The sequence below is a fragment of the Cyprinus carpio genome, unplaced genomic scaffold (assembly GCF_018340385.1).
Source record: "Cyprinus carpio isolate SPL01 unplaced genomic scaffold, ASM1834038v1 S000006728, whole genome shotgun sequence".
NCBI lineage: Eukaryota > Metazoa > Chordata > Actinopteri > Cypriniformes > Cyprinidae > Cyprinus > Cyprinus carpio.
Window position 1 is genome coordinate 115,988 of NW_024879331.1, and position 6,000 is coordinate 121,987.

A 6,000-nucleotide genomic window follows, 5' to 3' on the forward strand; every position below is an offset into this window, starting at 1 on the left:
AGCAAAGACAAGCTAGCGAGAAGTAATAAGTACATAGTTAAGACAGGAAGTGCTAGAAAGAGACAAATGGACACTGACAAGACAGAAATGAAATCACAGCACAGCACGGGACTTGGAGACAAAAGAGGGAAGGTAAGAGAGAATGGTAAAACCCTGAGAAAGAGCCAAAGAGAACAGTGCAGTTGCACACACACACTCATAACATGGGAAGCCAGCCTTATTCCTCTTTGCATTTCATTTACATCCCTCGCTGTATCGACCAATCGGATTGGGAGCAAAGCCCGAAGCTTAGGAGGGGAATAAAAAGACAAAAATGCCTTCGCTGCTCTCATCCTTCTCTGATAATACCCCCTCTGTTTCTCCTTTCTCCTCTGCACCCGGAGAGAAGTAGATACTGTCCGAAATGCCATAGCAGAAGCGACACCTCCGCTCCCTGTGCTTTGCCGATAGACCTCGCCAGCGGCAGGCCTGAAAAGGGGGCTTTAGCTGCGGGGCCAATCTCCTCTACTTCCTCCTGCTGAGCGAGTGGAGGAAGGGATGGAGGCCCACGGAGGAGGGTGGAAGGGATGGAGACAACAATATGTGAAATTGGCTATAATGTGCTTGTCACATTACAGACTGGAGGAAATGAAACTTGAAACTTGTGGATGTTTGGAAAAGTGTGGATTATGGCTCTTTGTTTAGACAGAACAACATGCTTTTCTGAGACTGTGTCTTAAAAACGAAGGCTGCTGTCTTGCTGCCTCACTGCCCAGTCAGTCAGTGACTTAACTGGCACCTTATTTGTAGGAAGGTAATGATGGGTATTAGGGCTGTCTAGTTTTGCTCTTGGAAGGGCACCTTCCTGCAGGGTCTAGCTCCAACTTCCTCTACCCACACCTGCTTGTAAGTTTCTAGATCCTTAAAATACCTTAAAGCAAAAATAATGCTCACAAAAATGATTACTGTTATCATTTATTAAAGGTGTAGTTCATTTTTAGAATGATGGTTGTGTTTTTTACTCCCCCTACCCCCACTAGAAGATATTTTGAAAAATGTATCTAAAACAGTTGATGTGCACCATTGACTTCCATAGTAGGAAAAAATACTATGGAAGTCAATGGTGCCCATCAACAGTTTTGGATACCAAAATTTTTCTAAATATCCTCTTTTACTGAATCTGCTTGTGTCAGAAGAAAACCACTGTTAGAGATCCAGCCTGGCCCTCATGTTCTCACTGTGCCCAAATGTAACTGTTTTTGATCCACAAACAAGCCCTTAAACCCCCAAGACATTTCATGTGCCACACCATCTCACCATCATCCCTCTTCCTAAAGTCTGCCTTCTCCATCTCCTTATCCCTCTCTTTTATAAACCTCTGAACAATGGAAGGAGATATGAGAGGGATTAGGCAGAGAACAAGGATTGAGTCTGTCTCCATTTCTCTGGATTGATTCTTGAACCTTTGTTTAATCCCTGGCCCTGGACTCACATAGCTATGGCTGACTGCCTCAGGTGGGTTGTTGAAGCAGGTTGAGGGGTGAAGAGATGAAAACTGGCTGCTGTACATGGGGGTGTCACTGAGCGGCTCATTTCTGTGGTGGTCCTAGTGTCTTTGGAAAGCCCTAATAAGAATGAAGCCATGGAGTTATTGAGGGAAAAGATGAATGGAATCCACTGGCTGGAGTGCTTTAGACAGTAGGTTGGGTCCTTTTGATGAATGCTTGTGGCCACCTGAACACTTAATCCTATTCTGAACATGTAGAGTTTGGTCACTTTATTCAACCAATTTAACTTTAATTTGAATTAAATTTGCATAGTGTATAGAGAACCACACCAAGGTATGTCTTGCTTTCACTTATTCATCAATTTTGATACTTTCTCTCTTCACCCTAAGTTGCTGAAGGTTTAGAGAAGGCCCATAACTAAAGTTTACAGGTCCTAGGACAATATTTGTATACTGTACTATTAGGTCCTTCTCCCTGGTGCTCACAGAATATTAAACACCTTGGGCCTCATTCATAAAACGTGCACACATAATTGATCTTAGTTCCAACCAGCTCCAAACACACTTGCCTGGAAGTTTCTAGTGAGTCTGAATACCTTGATTAGCTGGTTCGGGTGTGTATAAGTGGGTTTGTAGATAAACTCTGCAGGACAGTGGTCCTCCAGGAACAGGTTTGGATACCCCTGTTTCATAATAATCCTGAAGACCTTGTTCAGGTGTGTTTGATTAGGGTTGGAGTTAAAGTCTGCAGTACAGTGGCCCTCGAACAGTACCACAGAGGACCTTCTTTGGACCTTCTTTGGACCTCCTAGTAACAAGACTAGAGCTGCCAAAACATGGCTACCATGGACATCTTTGGATTGATGTATTTCATAAATGCCTAGAACGGTTTACGAACTTATATTTTAGAAGTCATAAATACTGTTTAAGTGCAGCTTATATAACATCTGTCTACACTCAATCATTTGTTCAACTGAACAACAGGTCACAGTGTGATAAGGCCATTGTGATCCTTTTGGAATATCAAAAAAGGCTAAATACACTATGACCAACAGCCGTTTCATAAAAGATCCTTTAGCTTTGCAGCTTAACAACATAGAATAGCTTCATTTTCTGATACTTGTGTGGATCTATTTAAATAATGGTGAGGTAAACTCACAAATTAAACACCTTTATGAATACCCACAGGTTCTGAAGAGGGATGTCTCATTGTACAGAAGAAACCCTCAGAAAGGGGGAGATGATATCTTACCTTTCATGTGATGAGTTACTCTAAGCGAGCGGATGTGTGTTTGTGTATGTGCCCAGAGCAGTGTTTCCAATTAAACGGACCTGTCTTCCTTCTCCCTCCGGTTCTAATTTTGTGCCACATTAAAGGAGTGCGACGCCATTCAGAGCCACATTTTCATAATTTGCTGCCTCTATGTGCTTGCATCCCCTTGCGTCTGTGGCTGTGAATGCATACCTGAGGAAGAGGCACAGCCACCATCCACTGAGAGAGAAGCAATATTCACATGTAGCTGTAGTTTTCTTTCATTTACTGGCCAAGAATGAATTTAAATTGTTTCTAATTCATAAGTCATGTTGTAGAACCTTTCTAGCTCTTACCAAATTATTGGATCTTGAAGGGTTAGTTCACCCAAAGTTCTCAAAAGAGCAGCACGATACAACATATTCAAAGAGAACCCATTATATTCAGTGTATGTCTGCACTATATTTGGTGCTTTGCCCCCTAATTCTTCTAACAGTACAAGTGGATTTGGAATGTTCACTTGGATTTGGGTTATTTCATGGTGTACATGACCGCTGTAAACTTCAAAAGATAACTTTTTGTGAAGGGAAAAGACTGCAATTTCTGTGAATAACAAGTGGTAGTTTGAATATGTCGGAGTGCGAGTGACATTTAAAAATGACTGCGGAATAGGAAAATGACCAGTTTCAGAAGAATTTTAATTTTGGGATGAATTATTCCTTTAAACTCTCAGAATATCAAATCATGTTTGGATCCAAACAGCATGTTTTAATAAAATACCAAGTCCAGCTTGTTCATTACAGCCTTGTTGATGGTCAATCAATGGATTAAATTAGGTTACAGCATGCTGTAGTTTCATTGGTTTACAAATCATATTGCAACAAACATGTAATCAGGGATTGCTTGGTTGACACTTTTTCATGATTTCTTGTGGAAAATATTTGTGAAGGGCTTAAACGGATGAATCACATTTTTAAAAAGTTTACATTTCCACCCTGACAGACAGGAGCTAATCGCAGTATTGGGGGAACATTGGGAAAATGTTTCATAATGGGCAGACACCGGCTAATCTAAAAAGCTCCCCATTTACAAATGGAAATCCCAGGATCCAATTGGGCTAATGAAGAGAGTTGAGCGGGATAATGCGATGTGCTGTAATGCTGTGTAAGAGGCCTGTAATGTTGTGTTGGTGGTGAAGCCTGTGTGCTATGAGTTGTGTGACTGACTGGAGAGACTTCCAGAGCCTGAAGGCCTGGCTGCGGCTCTCACCGCCTGCCTCAAGAGACCTCTTCCTGGTAAGATCTGTCTTTCTTGCCCTTCTGGAGAAGGAGTGAATTCGGCATGCTGAAGTGGTGCAGAATGGACTCTCCTCTGATCTCTTGCCCCATCCGTTCCTACTGTTCTCCATCTGTTTTTCATAAGCTGAATGAGTCTGTTCTGTACATTTACAGTCTTTCTCTATGTCTTGCTCTCGCTTGTTGTCCCCCTTGCACTCCTTTCTCTAGTAATATGCTGTGTTGTACCATGGGACAGTGATGGAATTAGATGGTAATAGCATGGTTATTTTATATCCCTTTGATGTTTCTGTCTACTTAAAAAAATATTTATAAAACAATTTTATAAAATAATAATAATAATATATATATTTTATAAAACAATTTTATAAAATAATAATAATAATATATACACACATATACACACACACACACACACATAAGAAATATATATATATATATATATATATACACCACTATATATATATACACACACATATATATAGATATTAGATATATATTACACCACACACATTATATATATACACACACATATATATACATACACACACACACACACACACACACACACACACACACACATAATACATACACACTATATATATATATAGAAGAAAATAGGCGATTTTGAGAGAGTTACACATCTGTCTACTACAAAAGGTGATACCACCACTCTGGCAAGGCTCTAAAAAGTTATGAACAAACATTCTTTCATTTAAACAAATGTTCGTTCAAAGTTATCTGCTCCTAAAATGCACAAAAATATACATAATTCATGTAATTTTTTTCCCCTAAACATTTTAGTTGGATGTTCGATGTTCTATTTGTTTCAGAATGTTCTGAGGACATTCAAAACTAACTTTTAAAGAATGGGAACTTTAGCAAAATGTTTTTTGGACATATTTTTGTTAGCTGGGATGGTAGTAAATATTCCAGAGTTACTTGGTTTGTCACCAATTTCGTCAGCGGCTTTGAATTTTGATGTTGAAAAACATGAAATATACAGTAAACGGGACAATCATAGAATTATGGGTAAAAACCATGGTGGTTTGACTGTAGCATCAGACCATGATACTGAAAAAAAGAAAGGCTTTTTAAGACTTGTGTGCTGTAATGGACCTCATGCATGAGAGGGTTAACTATAACTACTGTAGTCCTAAATGATTATAATAATACTGTACCATGGTATTGGTATCTCAAATAATAATGTTACCTGTTGAAAAAAACACCAACATAATATTACTATGGTATAATACTTTGGTACCATGTCCAAATAATGTGCTCTCTCTTCTAATACCTGTTTCCTTTCTACCCCTTGTTGTCACTCATTTTCACCAATGACAGCCCCTCCCCCTTCTCTCGTGCAGTCGCTCTCGCAGATGTGCACAAACAAGAAGAGATTAAAGCAAAACGAATCTAAACAGACAAACGGAATTAGACTGACGGGTGTTGGTGGCCTGGGTTGGAGTGATAAACAGTGATGCTGAGTGTGTGTGTGTGTGTCTGCGTGCGTGTGTTTGTGTATGTGTGTGCTTTCTAGTGTCTAGAGGATTAACAGCAGTTAGGTGTGTATGCTGGGTTGATTGCTTTTGGGTACTGCAAAATGTTTGTATAATGCATTCTGTTTTTGTAATTGTTTCTTTTTAATTTCTATGTGACATCAGCCTGAACCCAATGTTTTCACTGGCAATAAAAAAAACATGCAAATATAAAAATGTATAAGCTTATATACTGTATAATAACAAACTGTATACTAACATATACCATGGTGGATGACGCATAACGTATTAATGGATTTGTTTTGTTTGTTTGTTATAATGTTAACATCAATATTTAAGTTTATCAACATTCTTTTTTCTTTTTCATATTTTTTAATAATACTCAATGGTTCATTTTAAATTAAAAGACATTTTAAATATTAACTTAATATGAGGTTTATTTGCATGCATAATATATATTTAAAAAAT